The sequence below is a fragment of the Aythya ferina genome (assembly GCF_964211825.1).
Source record: "Aythya ferina genome assembly, chromosome: 2".
Lineage (NCBI taxonomy): Eukaryota > Metazoa > Chordata > Aves > Anseriformes > Anatidae > Aythya > Aythya ferina.
The window spans coordinates 73,509,839-73,526,195 of record NC_140297.1 but is presented as its reverse complement, the minus strand read 5'-3'; the positions used below and the strand labels follow the sequence as shown (position 1 = coordinate 73,526,195).

Genomic DNA, 16,357 nt, shown 5'->3' with positions numbered 1-16,357 from the left:
TTGAGAAAACTTGGCCTACTTCAGAGCTCTTTGGGAAAAAAATTTAAAAAAATGGAAGAAGCTTCAGAAGCAGCATTCACTGGGACAGTGATGAAGCTGAGGCTGCTGGGCTTGGCATCTAGCTGTGGATGCATTACCACCAGGTCTGCACCCTATCTTGTACTTCTCTTATCCAAACCCACAACCTGTTGATTTGACCTTCTGGTTTGACCTTGGCCCTATCTCATCACTATGGACTTGCTGAGTGCTTGCTTGGCTCTTGAGTGACCCCAGTTACCATCGCTGGATCTGACACTGGCCCAGACCTTGATCCTGAATCCCTGCTGCTGCTGCTTGCTTTGCTTTGACTTGTGGATCTAGGTCACCTTCCTTTGCAGAGCAGCCTGCCTTCATTGTTCCTCAAAAGCAGACTTCTCATGCATACTAAAGGAATATTTTTATATATATATATATACATACACATACACATATACATATATATAAAGTTAGATCCTCTATGCTTAATAAAAATATGTATAACGAATATAAAACCATAGGCATTTCAGCTGAAAAGATAACCAGTCCCAGTCAAGGCAAGTCTTTGATATTTTAACAAAACCTGAAGTTTTTGCTGGCCTCTGCCAAACTATTTGTCTAAATTTAGTCTATTTAGACTGGAACTTTATCCAAACCAGGAATCATAGCTAAATTTAACTATAAAGTTATTGGATTTACTCACACAGAAAGTTAGGAAGAGATGAAATGATTAGCTCACTCACTATTGCTCCCAAGGACCTGCTGTGCAGTCTTTCACTATGCACAGACCACACCTGCCTGATACTTACAAAATCATGCTTCCCAGAACAGTGTTCACAAACTAGTGATTTTACCTGACCAAGAAGAAGCGCAATTTGCATGTGTTAATCTGGCTTCAATGCTTCCTGTAATTATGCTCACTCATTTCAAGCTAGATCACTTATCTCTACATTACACCACAGCTTGAATTGCACATATGTCCATAGTGGGTTCAGTTGTCTACAGATTGTTAGTACACATTTTGTGACAGACAGAAATATTTGGCTAAGAGTACACAGGCAACTGGTGCTTGGTAGTTAGAACACAGTTATTTACACAGTTGATGTATGGCATGGAGTCTACCTTGACTTCCAACTGTAGACTTAGTAAGAATAACAGCTTTGTCCTTGGGGGTTATTCTGGTTATTGTCTATAGCTACATCCTGCTGATTTAGTTGCATACAGTTTTGTTAGCCTCTGAATAAAAATGACTTTACTCCAATTTATCCTTTCCATCCCATGGGCTGTTATTGACCCAAGTCTTTGGGGACAAATCCTTAGACTTTATTTATATAAATAAATACTGCATGAAGTATAAATAAATACTGCATGAAGTTCAACAAGGCCAAGTGCCGGGTCCTGCACCTGGGGCGCAATAACTCCAAGCAGAGCTACAGGCTGGGAGAGGAATGGTTGGAGAGCTGCCAGGCAGAGAAGGACCTGGGAGTGATGGTGGATAGTCGGCTGAATATGAGCCAACAGTGTGCTCAGGTGGCCAAGAAGGCCAACGGCATCCTGGCTTGTATCAGGAACGGTGTGACCAGCAGGGCTAGGGAGGTGATCGTCCCCCTGTACTCAGCTCTGGTGAGGCCGCACCTCGAGTACTGTGTTCAGTTTTGGGCCCCTCGCTACAAGAAGGACATGGAGGTGCTTGAGCGGGTGCAGAGAAGGGCGACAAAGCTGGTGAGGGGCCTGGAGAACAAGTCCTACGAGGAGCGGCTGAGGGAGCTGGGCTTGTTCAGCCTGGAGAAGAGGAGGCTCAAGGGCGACCTTATCGCTCTTTATAGGTACCTCAAGGGAGGCTGTAGCGAGGTGGGGGTTGGCCTGTTCTCCCACGTGCCTGGTGACAGGACGAGGAGGAATGGGCTTAAGTTGAGCCAGGGGAGTTTTAGGTTAGATGTTAGGAAGAACTTCTTCACTGAAAGGGTTGTGAGGCACTGGAACAGGCTGCCCAGGGAAGTGGTGGAGTCACCATCCCTGGAGGTCTTTAAAAGACGTTTAGATGTAGAGCTTAGGGAAATGGTTTAGTGGGGACTGTTAGCGTTAGGTCAGAGGTTGGACTCGATGACCTTGAGGTCTCTTCCAACCTAGAAAATTCTGTGAATCTGTGAATCTGTGAATATATCTAATTGTCAAAAGGGACAATATTACTGTATACCTCATTAAAAACGTATATTTGAGAACACAAGTTATATTCTATGGCACCATACTTAATAAAATAGTCATTAAAATTAATAAAAATTATATTTTAATAATTCATTATGTTCTGTCTTAGCCTCATTTATATGTGATTATGTTTGTGCTACTCACATAGTTCTGAAAATTAGATATTTACTTGGGCTCATTAGCAAAGATCAAACAGTAGGAGAGTTTTACTGAACTGACAGTAATTTATTAAAACCAAACAAAACATTACAGAATGTGATGAAGAACAATCTACAGGAGAAAACAGCATTTTAATTCATCTTTTAGGGAATCACCTTATAATAGCTTATTACATATTGATAGAAATAGTAGAAGAATGAAATATCATCATAGAATTATATATATTTATGTAACCATGGTAGCAGTTTAATTTCTGGTGAAAGCATCGATTATTGCATTGGGTTCTGAAAAAAAAAAAAAAAAAAAAGTTTATTGATTCTCAGACATTAAGAATAAATGAAAAATTTGTCTCACATATGTAAACTCTTTCATCTGTAGCAACGTTAGAGCTATTTGACCAAAGTTTTAACTAAATTAGTTAATAAATTACCATACTTTTAAAAATGTGTTAAAAAAGATTATTTGCAGCTGTAACAGTTCCAGTCAAAAGACACAAAAAGATATTTTCTCTTGTCAAATATTGTGCCTTAACAAACTATACAAAAAGTTCCCAGAATTAAAATAGTGTTTATTACATTAAGGCATGAGGTTCCTTAGCCATAAGTTATTGAAATCAATATTATTCTCAAATTGATGAGAAGGAGATACCCTCCTTGTAAAGGTAAGGAATTACCATCCTGCAGCTACAGAAGTTCAAACTCAATGAAAATAGCTGTATCATTTTCATCTCTATATCAATAAATCTAGGAATTTATTTTTTTTTCCAGCTAATCTAATAGACTAATTCTGAACTATTTTCTTTCTGTAAAACAAACAGCTAACATTATTTTAAAAGTTCTTCATTTGCTACTGTATTTCTAATCCTTTGAGCCTAGGTACCAGTACTTTATTTTCTGCTGAGAATTTAATTTTAATTTAATAACAGTTCTCCATAAAACTTTCTGAGGATAGACTTTCATATTTGTAATTCTTTATGTGTCCACTATAAAACATTTTTGTTAGATAGTAGGTATGGAAGCTAGTTATTTTTTCATTTCACGTCCATTTTAATGTGCTTTTTTCCTAATCTATGCCATCACTCAGCCATTCTATAGCCTGACTTTACTTCCTTATTGTGTCTTTAGTCCAAAACTGACTTAAATTTTAACAGAAAATAAGACTATAGGACCAAGGACCAACCTACAAGGGTTGAAGAAAATAAACTGCACAGTTGCTAGACACTCAAAAACCTGGGGTCCTGAGTATAACATAGAGTGTGTTTACCCTGTTACTCTGACATTGTGTCATCTTATTCTCTTCTCTTAAAACAGAAATTTTGACTGGAGTTTTAAAATAACAATAATTCTAATGTAACATATCATTAAGTTGTGGTTAACCCCAAATATAGTATAATTCAATAAAATCCCCAAATATTGCTTAATTGTGAAAACTTTGACTATCTCAGGTGAGAGGCACAACTGGAACTGGACTGTCTCAGATAGGTGATCTCTGTCCTTTCACTTATGAAGAAAGGGATCTCAGGAGAGAGCTGTTCTGAGTAAGAAGACCTAACTCAGAGTAATAGCTCATTATTTCTGGGGTAGAATAATTCATAGAAATTTAACAGTAGTTAGCATGACATCCCACACTGAATATCTGAACTCTCATTAACAGAGCAGAAACATTAACAGAGCAATGTAACATTACTATAGTTATAGTACATCATTCTAGATGTGCATGCATCATGATAGTAAGACTTAAAGATTATTAAATAGTACTAAATAATGACTTTTATTTAAAAACTGATTTCCTTCCAGTGGTCCAAAGTTTTGCAGTGCTTAAAATGTTCAGTTCCTATGTCTACTGCAGTAAATATATAAACATTTATATATAAACATATATATAGACATCTATAAAGCACTCTAGAAGGCAGGACTCCCCCTCTCTCTAAGTGAATATATTAATCTTGAGAGATTTGCAGATTTAGTTAACCTTGGATTATTTTATTCGCAGATGTAGTTAGAATGGTGTAGAGAGCCCATATATTTACCTACTCCAGATCCTGGTAACTACTGTGCTTAATTAAAAAGTGAGCATGTGGGTTTGAATTTCCTTAGGGTAGGGTGGGATTCTGAAGTCACATTTCTTGCTGTAGTATAAAAAAAAAAAAAATGTTTAGGATATAAAAAGGTTTAAGAACAGGTCACTCAAAGTCTTGCTATTGCCACAGTTTTTAAAGGGGAAGAAAAGGGCAGTCTTCAGAAAATAAACATGATATCTAGCTCTAGGAGGAAGCAATGAGTCAAAGACACCTACAACAATGAACAGGTGCTACTTCTCTGTCATTGACTAGGTCCTTTTTTTGTTCAGCATTTCTTATTCAATTTATCCACCCCTCAGTGTCTTAGCTGTGTGCTTCTTTCTTAGATACTTAACACTTGTCCCATATTTATGGAGAGTTTTATGCCAAACTCTTGGCTTCAAGGTCCAGTCTGGAATTGGGATCCAGAGACAATAAAATTGAATACCATATGAATCTAATCTATTTGGCTATGTCTATATTGCTAAATTAAATAGTACCAGAAAATTTTTCTGGACATTTAGACAAACATTTTTTTCCCTCTTCTGTGTGTATGTGTGTGTTTGCATATGTGTGCTCAATATATTATAACAGTCCCTGTCATGATTTTGGCCTGGATAAGCTAGTCTTCTTTCAAAACATTTCTGATTGTGCCCCAAGAGTTCTCATAGGCCAATGACCATTCCTAACAGATATTTTAAAGGCTGAGAGAGCTTGTTAGGATGGGTGCTGGTTATTCCATGCCAGCTGGCACCAGCAATGGAGAGCAATTCTGGCCAGTCAATTTAGCATCCACACAGATGTGAAGGTATTGACCTGAGCCGCAGCAGTTTATACCGTTCAACGCAATGGATGAATGGGATATGAGAAAAAAGAGGTGGGGAATGGCTAAAATTTAAATACTGCAGCTGTTGTGAATGAAATTGGACCTAGATGTGATTGCCTTATGTGAAAGGAATCAAGAATGTTTCCATAGTGGGTCTCTTTTTCTTTCAACGACAACAACAACAACAAAAGAGGGGTTCCTCTAGAGCACACAGATGTTGTCACCATTTTTTCTTGTACTCTAGCTGTATGAATCATTCAGTTAATAAACAGCAGATGTCCAATGTTGAAGTAAATGTTCTAGATCTAGATAAAACAAGCACCAACACAGCCAACATTGACAGACAGTGAAAGTCATCTGAACTTTGTGAAAGCAGACCAGAAGAACAATACAACAATGAAAATAACAACAAAATAAGTAATTTTCTAATACCTCAGTAAGCACCTTAAAACTCACAAGTAGTTTAAAGACCTTTGCTATACAGATATTTTCATCAAGTCTAACAATAATTAATATGATTTTCATAGGAAAAAAAAAATAGAAATGTGAACTGTTGACATGTTTTTATGTATTTTAATGTTAATGAAGATAGTTATGGCTGTACTTTCACATTCACAATTGTAAGTGTCCTACCTGAATATTTCTTCAACTTAAATTAGTAATAGATAGTTTGTAATGAATGAAATGTAGAATGTTCACTTAAATTCTAAAGCATGGCAGATCGCAGTAGTGTCTGTTTTAATAAGAATGTATTATAGATGAATTTCAACTTTAATTCTAATCATACTCTTTCAGTTATTGCAGCATTATTATGCAAAGTCCTTTCAGATGATATTTCCCTTACTTAAACTTAGTCAAAAAAGATTTAAAAGTACAATCAAAATCAGCGCAACTGTTTCTGAGAATTTGGGGTGCATGGGGAAAGAAAACAAAAAAAGATTTTTTTTCTAAAAAAATTTTTTTGATCAATGTTTTTAAATATTCTATCAAATTGTTACAAAACACAATAACATCTTTATTTACTCATAAGCCTAATGAGCAACAGTTAGATACATGGATATGTTTCTAATCCCAGACCTTCCTAGGGGAACATACGGTCAAGCTAGCTTCTTACAGATGAATAAGTATGTAGTGCCTGTATGTGCCCTTTGCCATCTTGCTTTACCATCCAACTCCAAGTTTTACTTTATTAATAGGTAACTCCTGGACTACTTGACCATTATACAGGAGTGCATTATGCAGGAGTAACTGTGGAAAGACATAACTAAGAAATATTAGGCATCAAATATTTTTTATATAGCAAAGCAGCATGAAGTCAACAATCTTTGTTTCAGTAGGTTTTACATAACCTACTCTAACAAAAAGCAATAAAATCTATTTTGTATATAATGATGAACCCTGAAAGGGAGTAATATTTTTCCTATAAAATATATTTTCTTTTTGTAACATGTTATATTTGTTTTGCAATGCATTTTGAGAAAGAAGGTAAATTTCCTAAACTAAATATCCCAGTATTTGCAATCCAAACTAAAAATATTCAGCAATGATTTCATTTTTATACACATTATTACAATACTTATGTTACAGTATCAGAAAACTAGGAAATTCAGAGCAAAGAATCTAGAAAATTAATCTGAAAATAAAGAGAAATTTTAGAAGTAAATTCAGTTATGCAAAACTTTTTATGACTTCATAGCCATGGCTATGATGTGTCATGCTTTTGGCTGGGATAGAGTTAATTTCCTTCATAGAAGCTTGTGTGATGCTGTGGCTTGGATTTTTGATGAAAATAGTTGTGATAAGACAATGACGTTTTAGTTGCTTCAGAGCAGTGCTTAGAGCCAACAACTTTTCTGCTCCTCATGCTGCCCTGCTAGCAAGGAGTCTGGGGGTGCACAAGTAGCTGAGAGGGGACAAAGCCAGGACATTTGGTGTCATGCTCAGCAATAAAGGCTGGGGTAGAGGAGAAGATATGTTTTGAGTGATTATGTTTGTCTTTCCAAGAAACCAAGGGCATGATGAGTACTGCTTTCCTGGAAGTGGATGAACAGCTGCCTGCCAATAGGAAGTAGCAAACGAATTCCCTCTTTTCTTTGCTTGCATGCACATTTTTTTGATTTACCTAGTGTTTTACCTAGAGTTTTATCTCAACCCACAAGTTCTCAAACTTTCACCTTCCTGTTTTTTCTCTGACATCCCATGTGGGGAGAGTGAGCAAGTGGTTGTGTGGTACTTAGCTGCCTGCCAGTGTAAAACTAAAACAGTCTGCAAAGCATTTATAGACTTCAGGAAATAATTTGATAAGAAGATACCAGACCTTCACATGCTATTCGCAATGTAGCCACAGATTTCTACAGGGGAAGATGTAGGTTTAGTATAGCTTGGGAGGCTTCATAACTGATAGTTATAATGTGTTTGGATTTGAAACTACTGTTAATGTCCATCTGTTTTTGAAGCAAATATTTGTATATATTTCCAGCAAATTTGCCTTTCCCTGTCTCCTTTTTGGCAAGTTGTATTAAAAGCCTTGTAAAAATGTGTGGAAAACATGCTTTCATACATTTACATTTACCTTTGCCTTTAAAATGGTACAAACTATTTTATTGCAAAACTCAATAAATAATTAATGTGATAAACTGTAGAACCATGATAAATGACATATGTTTTATCCTTCTGACTTGACAAAAACCTCTAGTTATCTCTATAGGACATTGGCATATTTCACAAAAGAAAAAATCATAAAAGCTTCAAGTGCCCATAAGAATACTTCTACCTATGAAATCTTTCTCTCACTATTAACCACGAAACTTTTTGTCTTCAAGAAAAAAAATAGATCTTGCCTCTTGAATAGGTACAGGATTGTCTAACAGAGCCATATGATCACACTGAATTCTATCCAAAAAATGGTTACAAACATCATCCTATATTCCCTCTATATCACATGCATTTTAAAATAAATACCCTCTATAGGAAGTCCTTTTCCAGTGCAACTATGCAAAAATTCCATTCATTAAAATATCCAGCCACTTTAATTTTCAAATATAACTACTGTACACACTAATTTCTGCTTTGCTACTTTTTCTCATATATAATGTATTAAACTGTCTCTCATTGAGAGAATGTTCTTTTACATGTGGAGCAGAACTGGAGAGAGGCAGAATCCCATCTCATCTCATAGACTGCTTGAATTTTAAGTACCTTTGAAGCAACTACGAGTACCAAATGCTTTAGAAAGCAAAGAAACATTTTATAGTAAAACCATATCTGCTGAAGCATTTTCTGAATAACCATAACTGTACTTAGAAAGGTCAGCCTATCTGGAAATTGAGTTTTCATCATAGTCTCTCATTTAAAATCTCAGCTTTTGGACTTATTCAGGACTGGTGGATGGTGAAATTGGCAAGCTAGTGAGAAACGGGAAGAAACTAAGCGTTACAGAGAATAGAAATAGGAAGTTAGGAGAAAAAAAGTAAAATGAGGAGAAAGAGCAACAGGAATAATGAACAATGAAAACAACCTAGCTGTGATTTAGCCACAGATTAGTGTCACAGCTGTTAATTTTCATGGCATCCACTATAGTAGAAAGAGAATGTTAGAATCATTCCTGATGACTTTCCACTAATGGTGTTATAAAGTTAGCCAAGAAAGTTATTGCATTTGGTTTTTTATTAACACAATACAAAACTTTGATTAACACAATACTAACTTCTGAAATATTCTGTGAGAAAAGACTTTGGAGAGTGGACTGTACTGAATAAAATTAAATTTATACTTGTACAGAAAATTACTCAGAATAATGCATTGTGCATAAGCTGTAAAAACTGAAATGCACTACATGCAAGCATTTTCAATTCCACTCCAGATTTCATGATAGTTTTCATGTTGTGAGGCATTATATTTTCCTTGAAAACAATGGATTCAAAGTAGATTGCCCATGATAGTATGTGCACATTACATTACATTACCGTTTGATAACAGAAAAATAGAACTTCTCATTTAATTTCTTCTGTGTTTGTTTGTTTGTTTTTGTCTTATTTATGATTATCTACCAAATTACTAAACTGAAATGATAGCCAATATTAAATCACCTGACATCATTTTGATACCTGAGTTCTATAAAAAAAGTATGAATGATAAGACACAGATTGGGTGAGAGTATATAAAGTGAATTATCTTCAAATTTTGCCTCAGTTAAAAAACTTTGCGGAAGTTCCATTTTCCAGTGCCTCTATTTTTAAAGTTACAGTGCATATCAGAATTCACCCCTGTCTTCAGTCTTTTAGGTCAGTGTTTTGCATAATGTCCCTCACAATGGCAATCATGTGACATGACTTTTGGATACAAAGGAAAAAAACTTAAAAATCTAACTTTAACAGTTCAGTAACTTTCATAAGAGATAGAAATAACCAAAATAAAGGAGGAAAATGATGCTAAATGGAGCTTTACCTTTTCCATTCTTTTCTTTTTCATAAAAATTATGAAGCAACTGTGATAAAACCTGCATGAAAAACAATGTACTTTATGCCTCATTCTCTTTATATGTATTACCTTCTGTATGTAGTACCTTCTATATTACCTTTTGATTGGCTGACTTTGATTGGCTGCCAGATGCCCAGCCATCTACTCTCTCAGTTTCCCTTGAGGGAAAGGGGAAAAATGAGATGGAAAAGTTTATGGGGTTGAGACAGAGAAAGGGATACCACTTAGAAATCACTATCACAGACAAAACAGACTTAACACCTTTTCAGAGAAAAAGCTGTAGATTTGATGTTTACTACTGATTTAGTGTTCACCTCAGAATCAGTGAAGAAGTAGGGATGAAAGCTGTTCTTGCTTAACGATGCAACTAGGGTAGCATAGAAGTGCTGAGAACAGACAGTCCCTTGTAACTGAGAAGAAGCTAGCTGAGAAGCAACCAAAGAAGAACGAGCATGGCTGAAATCATTGCAGACAATCACAAATACAGTCAGATTGAAGCATTACAGGATGTACCATCCAGATGTACTTTCTGTGGCAACAAACACCTTACCTAAAAAAAATATATATATATGACAATATATGACAAGCGAATTCCTGTTATACTCTAGTGGCTGCAATACATATAAAGAGAATGGAAATCCAGCAACAGGGTTTGTGGGAGAAAATAATATCACCTCACAGTCATAAATTCATTTCATACTATTCCTGTGTGGATCTTCAATTTATCTTATCTTCGATCTATATTGGAGATCAATAGCAGCCTGGCCTTTTCCCCAAGCAGAGCCCTATTCTAATTCTGTGACTTTCCCAAGCTTCTTACTCAGTGACTATTTTAAACTGAATTCAATCCGGATAACAGTAAGACTTTCAAATCCACCTCTGATTTTCCTCTTCAACCTACAAAGTATATATATATATGTGTATGTATAACATATATATATGTTATATGTATATATATATATATGTGTATAACGCATATATATGTATGTACATGTGTATATATATCCTTTATACATGTATATATATATGCATATATATATATACTTTATGTATATATATATAATCCTAATATCTAAATATGGATGGAAAGTATTAGTTTCATTTTGATGACCCATCCGATTGTTTTGTTTCAGAGTCACCATATTATTTAAACTTACCAGATTTTGCTTTTTTTTTTTTTCTTTTCTTACTGTGACTATAGATCTTACATCATATTAGTCAAGCCTGACTTATTCTTCATAGTCCTTTGGTAGAGAAAATTATTTCAAACATGACTTAAAAATCTCCTTTAACCATACACACATCAGTGAACTCTACGATCCAGTGTCTGATACCCAGCTAATCAAGATTAATGCATTCATTTACCAGACAGTTACAATGTTATTAAAATGCAAATGGTTGGTTTCTGTTAATTGTTTTATATCACATACAATTAAATATTCTTGGGACTTATACACTTTCTAGCAGTTTTGGTGCCATTCTACTGAAAATCATGGGGAAAATAAGTGAAATCTATTTTATTTTTACCTATATTGTTACATGAATAGAAGCATTATAAAAAGCAGCAATTTTGAGATGGAAGTGAATTAGAAGACTTTAAAACCCATCAGATGCAGGAAGTTAGAAGAGGTGCAAAGAAAGTGGTTAGATAGATTTTCTAATATAAGAATACTTTTAGAAATTGAAAAACAAAAACAAGAAACAAGGAAGAAAAAAAAAAAAAAAGACCAACAACAAACACAACAAAGAAACAAACAAAACCCACAAACCAAACCTGACCAGAAACTTCTGTTTAATACTAACTAGGTGTTAAAATTTTGATTTTGAATTTGCAAAATACATTTTATCATGTTAACCTTTTATCTGAACATTTTGCAGAGTTGGACAAAGACTTGGGAGGACTAAATCTCAGGTAAATTTGTTAAATTGCTGCAGCTTAACAGAATAACTAATGGTATTTATTCAAAAAGACAGAAAGTTGTGCTTCAGAGAGCATACTTGGTTGCTGTAATTCCTGCCCTCCATTGGTTGCTGCATTGCTACAGTTTGCACAGCCCAAGCAGTTGTGCTCTGCTAGCAGTTTGGGTATTGCTAACCCAAACAGTACAATTTTATTTAGTATTCTGGACTATAAAACCATGATGGAAGGAGGTGAGAGTCACTGAAGGTAGAACGAGGCAATCAGGAGACGCTATTATTATCCTAAGACAAGCTTTTTCTCTTCTAAATCACATAGCAGTTTGTTCCTAAAATTTAAGAAAGGTTCTAGAAAATGTATTTGCTCCTTTCAAATATGAAGACAGCCAAGCTATTTTTGCTATCTTTGAGTATTTAGGGATTATTGTAGAATAGTTACGTGATTTAAGACTTGGCATTTAAACCTGGGATCTGTATCTGGTTCCTAAAGCTACCTTATCCTAACTGCTGAAAGCAGCAGATACGCAGAATAAGAAGGGGTTCAGAAGAGGGTTCCCAGAAGTACAGGTTAAGGTGTCCAGGATTGCTAGGGAAAATCAAGCACCTACAAAGAGTTGTCACAATGGCCAACACACTTAGTACACTTCTGCAGTCAGCTGAAAGCGATAGACCTAGTGGGAAGCCAGCGGGAGCTTGTTAATAGGGAATACAGGAAAGGCATTGACATTGAGCCTTCTCTTCTTTTTTGACCATCAAGCATAATGACCTAAATTCCAGCCCCTGTTCAAAGATGTTTATGCACATTGCAAAATGTGTAAGCGATGCTCAGTGTGGATTTAAATCTAGGATTTATTTTGCTGTAAATGATAAGCTACACTGTTGTGCTTTTCCTCGCAGTTCTTTTCCTGCCTTCAGTTCTTTTTGGTGTGATGAAAAAACTTTCACTGGAAGGGCGATGTGTCCTGTAAATAAAGAGCCAACAGATTTCTGGATAGGGTACACCTGAATACTGTGGACCCAAATTCGTTCCTAGTAAAGAAAAAGAAGAGGTACCTTCTCACACTCCCCTGAAAGAAAGCAGAAACCACTACTTTCAGACTGTTTATTGGACTGTTCTCATCTCTCTACAGGGAATCAGGAAGAATTCCTAGCTCTCAGACCTTGTCAAGATAGAAACATTCACCTTGCTTAAAGCTTACAGAATTCTCTTTTTAGTCTGTCTCTTAATTTTTCCATGATGCTATTCTGAGAACATAAAAGCAAAACATCTGTGCTATGTCAGATCAGAATTCCATCATTGTCAGAGTAGAGAAACAGCATGTGCAAGAAGAGTACCTTATTTTTTTGTACCTGTTCTTCTGCTCTACCGAACTCAGCTTCCAACAATCAAAAATTTATGAACTCCTGAGCTAAAGGCAACAGTGAGGCTATTGTATCTGAGGTGTTGAGCAAGCTATTTTATCTGACGGTGTCTAATTCCCTTGCTTCCCTTTCTCCCCACTTAATTTTTGACCTGAAGTACCTTAGGCAATGAAGCTACTTCATTGTTTGTTGTTGTTGTTTTTTTTTGTTTTGTTTTGTTTTTTGTTTTTAATGACCCTCAGTGGTATTGCCTAGTTATAGTGTTGTGGGAAATTAGGAATGATCATTCCTTGTTCACCTAAAATTGCATCTGCCAAGTAGAAGTAGTAATTTATCTGTCACTTAAAAGACACTTACACCAAATATTTAATATGAAATGGCCATAAGAATAGAGGCTTTTTTTTGAAAATATAATATTAATTAGGTGTTTGCATATGAACATTCCAGTTTACAACCTTTCTAGAATACATTTTTATTTATAAAAGTGTCTTAGAAGATGGGAGAAAGAACAGAGTCATACAATAATTTACTTTGGAAGACACCTCTGTAGATCAGCTAATCTTCTTACTGAAAGCAAGACCAAATAGATGAGATTGCTTGAGTTTTTGTCCAGTCAAATTCTGATAATTTAAGAAAGACAAAGAGGAGGAAGTTAGCATCTTGAAATTTAATTATACTCAACTTGTGGACTATAACAAATTAATAAATTATTGTGTCTACGTATCTTTAAATTTGATGTATGGCATTTATGCAATTAGCAATACTATCTTACTAGGCAGCAAATTTATTCAGAAGGCACAAGTAGAGCTCTTCCACTAAAATTGTAAGGGTAGAATAGGTAAAAGTTTGCAAAGGTACAGAATACAATGTATAATACTACAATTGTAAGTACCCTTGGTAATGTAAGAAGGCAAGAGTATTTGCCCTGTTCTATGAATTCATACCCACTCTATATAAAATAGATATACACTGCACAAGCATTATTTCTAACAAGATTTCATATAGTGTGGTGTTACAGTACAAGTTTCAACGTGTTTATTTGAATCAAATTTCAAATCTGCAGTTTGTAGTTTACCTACAGGCAACAAAGTTTCAAACTTCATCATTTGCACAGAAGACAATTATCTGTGTAGTCCTTCTCACCTTTAAAATCTACATTTAACATTAACTTGAATTACTGATTCTTTCATACAGTTACATTTATATTTAGTATTATATTTTACTTACAGTGATGTAAATTCATAAGCTATGCACAGTCTTAAAAGGATAGCCAGATATTTTACTGGAAATCATACTTCATTTTTTCATGTATTTTATACAGATAAGTAGTTCCTCTATCTTGGCTTTCAGTGTGTTTCTTTATTTTTTTTTTTTTCTTTATTTCTGAAAGGAGGGTTGTTTTTCTCCTTTGTGTGCATTTCACTTCTTGAAACTCCAGGCAGCTGAATAAAGCAGCATCACTCACCTACTTAATTACCCATGTCTTGCTTTTTGCTGCAAAGCAGTCTTATCAACAAAAGCCAATTATGAATCCCAAGTTTGACTGTCAGGAGAATATTAAGAATTATGAAACAGTGCTGCAGAATAACTGTATTTTGTGACTTCCTAATATTCTTTCTATGGTTGAAGTACCTCTCTTCCCCTTCAAATTGTGATATTTGTAAAAGTAAAATTTCTATGTGAATGAGTGCAGTGTAAAAGAAGTACTAAAATGATCTTATGGTTCCAACTACAGTGATCAATATTAAAATGATTCAGAAATTTACAAGGCAAATGTATTTAGTATCATCTGTGGATTAATTTAAACTCAAAATAGCGGTTTTACTATATCCTTCCATAACAATTTCTGTTTGAAATCTTATTGAAAGAAAGCTTTCAAAGTCCAGATTTAAGATACCTTTATCACCAAATATGATAGTAGTAAAGAGTACATCTATAATACATTTCTATGTTACTGCTGTTAAAGTAATAGTGTCAAATGGAAACACATCAACACAATAAACTAGCACTGTTAAATTATTCCTAAATGATGACTAAACCCATACACACCTACACACTTGAATATATCCTATCTACTAATCTGGGTAGTTTTAATGTTGAATGTTTTCGTACTTCTTCCCACAAAATTTACTTAAACCACTTACAATAGAGTTCAAAATTAACCTTAAACTTTGTTCCATGCACTGCACAAGGCAGGTATGTGAAGTGACTGATACCTCCAGTAAGTCTTTGTGGGTAGTTATACAGAGCAGTGACTAACAACTAGATCACTCTTTTCAGCCACGAACCCAGTTCTTTACATCTTCTTCATTTAAATCATTCTATCTGTAGCAGAAAGAGTCTGGTATGTCTTACTAATTGATTAAAGCTCGTATTATTTTCTTGTCACAGCTATCCTACTGCTTTGTCAATTTTCCAATTCTTTTGTTTTGACATTTCTTTGATCTTCCTCCTTCATATGATACCAAAAAAGAAAGAAACGAAGTGTCTCAAAGATCAAAGGAATAGGTGAGCACAGAAAACTGGGAGGGGCGAAGAATGTTTTCTTTCAAGACCTCACTAGCAAGTTTCATAAACTGAATAATGTGATACATCAAGTTAAATACGAGAAATCAGAAGATTGCTTTAGAAATAAAAACTAAGGAATTTCTGTAATAAGGCTCATAATCTTATGCACTGAGCTGAGCCTCTGAAAGAAATAGCCAAACGTGTAATGTGCTTCCAAAGTAATTCACTTTAGATGTCATATTTCCAAACTTTCCAACTGTTTCCCCCCCTTCCTCCCCTCCAGGAACACAGATAAATGATTCAGAAACCAGGACCTGGATATAAATTCTGTCTAAAAATAATAATACTATTAAAAAAAACTAATAGTAGTAATAATAGATTTTTGATTGACAGAAATTCAGTTCATGATGGCTTATGTTAGCCTCCTTCCTGCTTATACTCCAGAAACTTAGAGATACAAAATCCTAATATATATCTATCTATCTATATATATAGATATATACACATTAGTTTTAATTGTTTGTTTGCTTTTAAGAAGCAGGGAAAAATAAATTGACACTGCTTATTTCTTCCATGAATTCTGTTACTTTTTCTATATTCTGAGAAATTTCAGAGTGGTTACTGACACAAGAATACTCTACCTAAGTGCACAAGTTTCTCCCTTGAAAAAAAAAAAACAACTGTAATTGTCACCGTTCATTTACAAGACTTAGGAGATCCCTCCTCTGGTGGGGTAATTGTAGCTTCCTTGACCTAGCTATATACCCTGACATATGATAATAAACTCCTCGTTAGTGTGGGAGAAAGATGGGTAATCTCTACTCTCA

The 16,357-nt window shown here is 34.9% G+C and overlaps 1 long non-coding RNA gene across 1 annotated transcript in view; it reads right to left on the bottom strand.

The window, feature by feature from the left end:
• Positions 1-2,424: 2,424 nt before the first annotated feature.
• The window catches only part of LOC311431346, a 212,629-nt gene continuing 198,696 nt past the window's right edge, over positions 2,425-16,357 (bottom strand). The window contains exons 5-6 of the long non-coding RNA XR_014689367.1: positions 4,409-4,507; positions 2,425-2,663 (exon numbers count right to left, since the gene is read on the bottom strand). This is a non-coding gene — a long non-coding RNA (uncharacterized lncRNA). The remainder of the gene's footprint in view (positions 2,664-4,408; positions 4,508-16,357) is intronic.